The sequence below is a fragment of the Corvus brachyrhynchos genome, unplaced genomic scaffold, assembly GCF_000691975.1.
Source record: "Corvus brachyrhynchos isolate BGI_N302 unplaced genomic scaffold, ASM69197v1 scaffold43, whole genome shotgun sequence".
Classification (NCBI taxonomy): Eukaryota; Metazoa; Chordata; class Aves; order Passeriformes; family Corvidae; genus Corvus; species Corvus brachyrhynchos.
Window position 1 is genome coordinate 1545905 of NW_008237353.1, and position 6304 is coordinate 1552208.

A 6304-nucleotide genomic window follows, 5' to 3' on the forward strand; every position below is an offset into this window, starting at 1 on the left:
GTGAAGTGTGAGCACCTTTTATTTTCTGTTTTTGTTTAATATGGACACAGGAGTGAGCCAGCACTGCCTGTTGGAAACAGCTATTTGGTTTGTGGCTTCATTTCTTTCTAACCTTGCTTTCAGCTGCTGTTGGTGGTGAAGGGATCACTTTAATATCTGAATTCAGAGTTGGAGCCTCTGAAATTTCTCAGTGTAGCAGAGGCTCACTCTGTACCAGGGAGGCCGGAGGGCAGTCAGAAAGTGGGAAAACAATTGATTCCCTTTTCAAGTTCCTAATAATTTTTTAACTAGTGTAAAATACTTCTGAAAAGGGACTTTTGTCTAAAATACTTCCATTTATTGTTTTACTCTGTAAGAACACATTTAATACAAACAGGCAAACAAGAAAAGCCTGACAACTTTTGCCATTGTTAGGAACATGGGGACGCCATTGCTGATTAGAAGCAAAACTACATCCAGAAAATATTTGTTGCCATAGTGACCATATTTCGATGAGTCCTTTTTCTGCTGTACAGATCTGATTTAATTATTTCAGATATTTATAAATAGCTTCCCATGGGGCCAAAACTAATGGCTACAAAGTAAAGTTGCACAGACATTGGATGCGCAGCTCAGTATGGTCAGATGGAGACCCCAATTCAGCAAAGCAGTCAATGCGAGCATGTGGTTTTAGGCACTGCATCTCTTTCCAAAGAACTGCACATGTGCTTAAAATCATACATGTGCTGAAATAGTCTGCTGCAGCTCACAGCAGATAGTGAACATTTCTATTTTAAACTGCGTGGTTTGTTTTGATTTAACTTTCATAAACTTCAGTAGAAATAAGTCCTTAAGTAGTTACATCATTAGTCATACCAGGAGTGGCCATTTGCTCACTCGGCTGTGAGCATTAGAGAAAATATGGGCATATACATCTTTCATGGTTTCATGTTCCTTTCACTAATCTCCAGCCTCTGTGAATCGTCCTCTGCAGCTCTCTTCTCCTTATTTTTGTTTATACTAGTGCCAGGGAAATGGTTGAAACACATGCATTTTACAATTGCCTAAAAGGGAATTTTTCTGTAAGTGTGCAAGTTGAGTATGCAGTATGTGTAATCTCCAATAGTTCATGTCCCTTCAGGAGGAAATTCTCTTGAAAGCTTCATCATACTCAGGTGCCAAAAGTCTTGCAGCTACTCTTCATTGTTTGCTTAGAATATGAATTCCACATCCTTTGACCTTGTATTGTCTCAGGTGCTAATTCTGCCTTTTAAGTGCAATCACAGTCAGTTTGTGTGAGAAAGAGGAAAGAGAAAAAGGTTAAACATTTACCTTTCCTGCTGCTTTTCAGAGGTTTCATCCCCTCCAGTAAAGCATGGCATATGCAACTGGTTCTCTCCACATTTGGCACATCACAGGGCATTAGCATGCAGTCCAGCAAAAGGATAGCAAGGGACAGCTGAACCTGGAGGAATAGAAACAGAAAATTCCAGAAGCAGCTTAAAAATTAAACTGACACAAATTGCCATCTGCGAAGACAAATAATCAGAAAACTAGTTAATGCCTCTAACATCATCTTTATCCATACTCCTTCCACATATTTTCAGAACATAGTTTGTATCAGACATTTGACACCTTTCCGAGCCTTCTGCACTCAGACTTTCCTAAAATATGCAAATTTGCATTGCAAATCTGTTTTTGTCAGAATCCAGGTGCCATCTTTGCAAAAAAAGTCAGGTTTGGTTTTTAGTTTTTAATGCTCCTCAGCTTCCCTGGGTGCCAGCTACACTTCCTCCCTCCAGAAATTACATGGTCTTTGCAATTTTTTTAGACTTACGAGGAGTCAGACTCCAGGTCCCTCAGAATACATATAAAGAGAGGACAAGATCTTCAGAATTCATTCTTTCACCTGCTCTGTTAATCCACAGGAAACAGTCAAGATATCCTGAGACAGTATCTGAAGACATCCCATGGCAACACCTGGTCTGCAACATCCCTCTTGAAGCTGTGCTGCTGGACAGGAGAAAGGTCTCTTCCTGTGACATTTATTTTGGAATATTCATCAGCTAAGGATGCCTGGTATCTACTTTCTGCACTTACCATGCGTATTTGTGGGCAGCTTGCCCTGTGTTTTACCCCGCTGAAATAGTCTAGGATGTGTTACTATGGTCCTCTTCCATGGAGTGGCTTTTCAGGAGGAACAGCAGTCTTCCCAGAGCTGGGGTCAAGGCTAGAAAGGAGTGCCACAGCTCTCAGTGTTCTGGTCCTTCTGTCTCATGAGCTCAAGGGCAACAGTATCTCCTACAGCAGTAGATTTCCTGGGATAATTAGTTGATAATTGTGAGCATTTCTGTTCAGCAGTCCTCACTGTAGTTTTGTCTCAGTACAACTGCATTGAACTTAGTGGGGGATTGTTCAAATAAATAGGAAGTGTCTCAGATTTTAACCCAGTAAGTTCCTGTTTTAGAGCAGTGATGTCATGACAAAGAGATGCTTTTGTTCTGATGCATATTTAGCAGAGGTTTGGAACTTTTACATCCCAAACATATGCAATTAGTGTGGAAAGGAAGAGCCCTCTTCTATGCATCTCACAACACCTCTGGGTGAGGAAGGGCCATTTTGTGTCAGAAGCTGAAATAGGCAGAATCAAGTAAAGGAGGCAGGGAGAGGCATTCCTCTGCCTTGGCAAAACCAGAAAAGGAGATGGGGGAGAACCCCTCGGAGGAGGACTCAGACAAGCACAGAAGGATTAGTCTGTGATATACTGTACAAGGTAACCAGAGCTGAGCCTGGCAACAGGCAGCCCTGTGAAGCACGGCCCCAGTGCTCTGTGTGCAAGGGGCTGTTGTCCATCAGCTCCAGCATGACCCTGCGCAGGCTGTTATCACAGCTGTTGGAAACTGTTATGTCAGTGTACCCTTTCAGTCTCCTCAGGAATAGAAGATGCTGTGCTCTTTTGGATTTCTTAATGCCCTGCTTAGTCTGGATCACAAGTTAGTGAGACATTTATAATTTTAACCATGTACTATACAAGCCTATTTGTTTGTATTCCTGGGATGTGGTTTTTGTTTCCAGCAAGTATTTCCAAAGGAAGTTTGTGCAGAAAGGAGCTGGAATAATTTCTCTTTCCTTACACCTTTATCTTTTTCTGCTAAACATTTTTTTAAAAGAAACTTCTCTGTATGAAGTTTCCTTTCGGCACTGTGTAATATTTTTTCCCAATAATTTTGTAAGGGACAGTGTCAGTTTGGGTTTTACCTTCATTAAAAATGCACTACAATTTGTGCTCTCAACTTTCACAAATACACTGTAATGCCAACTTTACAATTGTATTCCCTGCTTTTCTTTCCCTGCTGCTGCTTGATTTTCAGAGAGAAACAGAGAAGCTAAATATATATACAAGGGAAATTGTATTTACATAATCAATACATGGAAAAAACAGAGAAATAATTCCACCTCTGCTCTTTAAGTTTCAGTAATGCTGCACATAGGCTGTTTCAAAAAGAAGTTGTACCCTTGTCCCAGCTTCAGCAGACATCCCTTTAACTGCTTGTACTCCTTTTAGCCTCCTTTGCATAAAAGAAAAACTCTCATTGTGTCTCAGAAATTCAATATGATATGGAAACCAGATAGGTTGGGTTGGTTTTTTTTTTAAATAAATGTCTTCTGCCCAACTTTAGTATGGCAAGGAAATTTGATTATCACTTGTTGACAGGTATGCAGGTCATGTCAAGTGTTTCTGACATGTCTATTTTAAGTTAAGCCACAATTTGTATTTTGATTATGACAGAGTAAAAATACTTGGACAACAGTCTTTGCCTGTGAATGAAAATTGCAACATGCAAGTTGTGGTCAGACAGGCTTCTGTTGGGGAGATGAGGCTTTGATTGGGTCACTGCCCAGAGGTGCTAATTAAAAATAAGGAAAGAAACAAAACTCCATACCACCCCCACTCTCTTTGAAACAGGAAAACATCAGAGCAACACAGGAGAAATAACATGAAATGACTTGTGAGAGGCAACTGGAGATTTTCTGCTCACCCATTTTGGTCAAGTGATAAAGTATCCATCTCCTCCTGCTTAACTGTTTCATTCCACAAGCCTGCATTTCTGCAGCATTGCAAGATGTTTTAAGAGTGAAATACCCTCTGGGTCCTGGCTCTTTTGGCTCACAGCAGTGACTAACTCAGTCAGAGTCAGCAGCTGACACCGAGAAGGAAGCTGGTGTGAAGTCAGGAGCAGGGGTCCTAACTGGTTTGCCAGCATGCTGGAATCAGTTGTCCCTTAGATGCCTTTGGGACTCAGTAGCAATAGGATCACTGCACAGCCCTCTGCAAGCCCCAGGTCTGAAACTATGGGTTGTGTCTCTGTGTGGGGTCTGTAATGTTAGGAGCAAAATAAAGAGCCCGGTTAGAGGCCATTTATCTATGCCAATATCTGGGGACACAGGCTCACAAGAAGTGGAGTCCCAGCTTGGCTAACAAGGGCTCTAGACTTGAGAGTAGTCCTCAATAGAACAAACTTTAAGTGTTGCTTTCCAAGCAGTTGTCATGCAAAGTCTGGAAGCAGGGACTGTGTTGGTCAGCATTCAGCTCTCTCTTTGGAAGCAGACTGGTTCTTGGAAGAAAAAAGTTGTCAGAGGATGTGAATGTTTCTGAAGAGGGGGTTGCTGAAATTTTGCTGGATTCAGTGTCTGTTTGGTCTTTATCCAGCTCTGAGCTCAAAGGCAACACTTGTGATAATACATTTTCTTCACCATAGAGACAAATGCACCTCCTGAGGGAAAAAACACTTGCTTTGACATTTCAGCCTGGGAAACCTGTCCTTGACACATGCACAGGCCCTGATGCATGGTGTCTTGGCTTCGCATGCTTACGGCTGTCTGGGAGGTTGGCACCGTCCCTGTTCAAAGGCAATGGCATGCCAGCACTGCGGTGGCGAGGTCCCCAGTGGAGATGTTTGCACTGGCAAGGCAGCAGAGCATGGCAAATGCCATCTCTATCACAGGAGAGGAAGTTCTCTGCATTAGCCATGGCGCTGTGCACTTGCTCACCCGTGGTGACGTATTTATGTTAGCAAAAGCTCCAATGAGACAGGGGAGAAAAGAAATGGAGCTTATGTTATGTTGTGGCTGCCAGCAGTCACAAACTGCACTGTGGCAGGAAGCTGAGTGTAAGAATCAACTGTTTTCAGACTTTTTCTAGGAGCTGTACTCTTGATTTGCAGAGCTGCCAAAGACCCGCAGTGCTTATGCTTTCAGCTGGGTGGGGGAGTCATTCTGGAAATCTGTCCAAGAGATTTAAAATCAAGCCCCTGGATAGTAACAGCACTGCATGACTAAATACTGGGTCCAAAGGAATAGATAGCACAGAAAAAGTGACTGGGCACAGAGGTGACCAGGCTGGAACATAAATCATTAATATGAGAGAAAAGGTGAAGCACAAATAAGGGGAATATTTGTATTCTACAGTATTGCTCCTGTGGTTCTGCAGCCATAGTCACCGTTTCATAACACTGGCTGGCCAAGGCTCTGTAAAAACTCAACCCAAACAAATGTACTCTTGGCTTCAGTGGTGAGGCTCTGATAGTTTTGGAGAGTTCAATAGAGCCAGCTTTACTGCCTGTTTGTGTTTCTTCACCACTGTAGTTCTTCTTCAGCAGAATAAGTGCTTACTGACTATCTGATTATAGAGTTGAGGTTATAGGCCCATAAAACTAGAGGACACTAAGAGATAATCTCTACGTGTGACAGCAAGATGAGCAATCACATCCAAACACAAACTATGCCATTAGTATCACTTACTTTTAAAGCACCATTATCCCTGCATTTTTCTCTCTCATTAACAATTAGTCATTCAGACTCTTGAGAACTTTAATATGATAATCCCTACAAGCTCATCAGGCAAATCTCACACGGTCGCGATGTTCCATGCAAGATTTATAAGATGGAACTGGCTGGATGCGAATGTGGGAGTAACGGTCCATAAGCAAATGTGACATAAAAAGAAGTCAGCCAGGAATGCTCCCTACTGAACTCAGAAAGCCTGGCTGGAGTGGGAGATGCTGTTATTTCAAAATGGCTTTCATCTATCGGGGTGGAAGGGAGTCATTTTATCATAGGAGAAGAAGCAACTGCATAATGTCCATGGTATTTACACACTGGTCAGTGAAAGTCAGCCCCTGGTTTTGAAATTGTGTAGCTGTATGCATTTTCTATTTGAATGCTCTGTTAGGAGAGCCTGTGCTCCTCCACTCCCTCCCCCTTCTTTCCCTTCTTTTCAGCAAAAAGAGACCTCACCAACAAAGAGAAAATAGATTGAAAGCTC

General features: G+C 42.3%; 1 long non-coding RNA gene across 1 annotated transcript; it reads right to left on the reverse strand.

Annotated features, from left to right (window-relative positions):
- Positions 1 to 315: 315 nt before the first annotated feature.
- LOC108445819 lies at positions 316 to 5871 on the reverse strand. Its single transcript, XR_001860800.1, has 2 exons — positions 2080 to 5871; positions 316 to 1444 (listed from the first exon to the last, which is right to left on the reverse strand). It is a non-coding gene; the product is annotated as an uncharacterized LOC108445819 (long non-coding RNA).
- Positions 5872 to 6304: the final 433 nt, after the last annotated feature.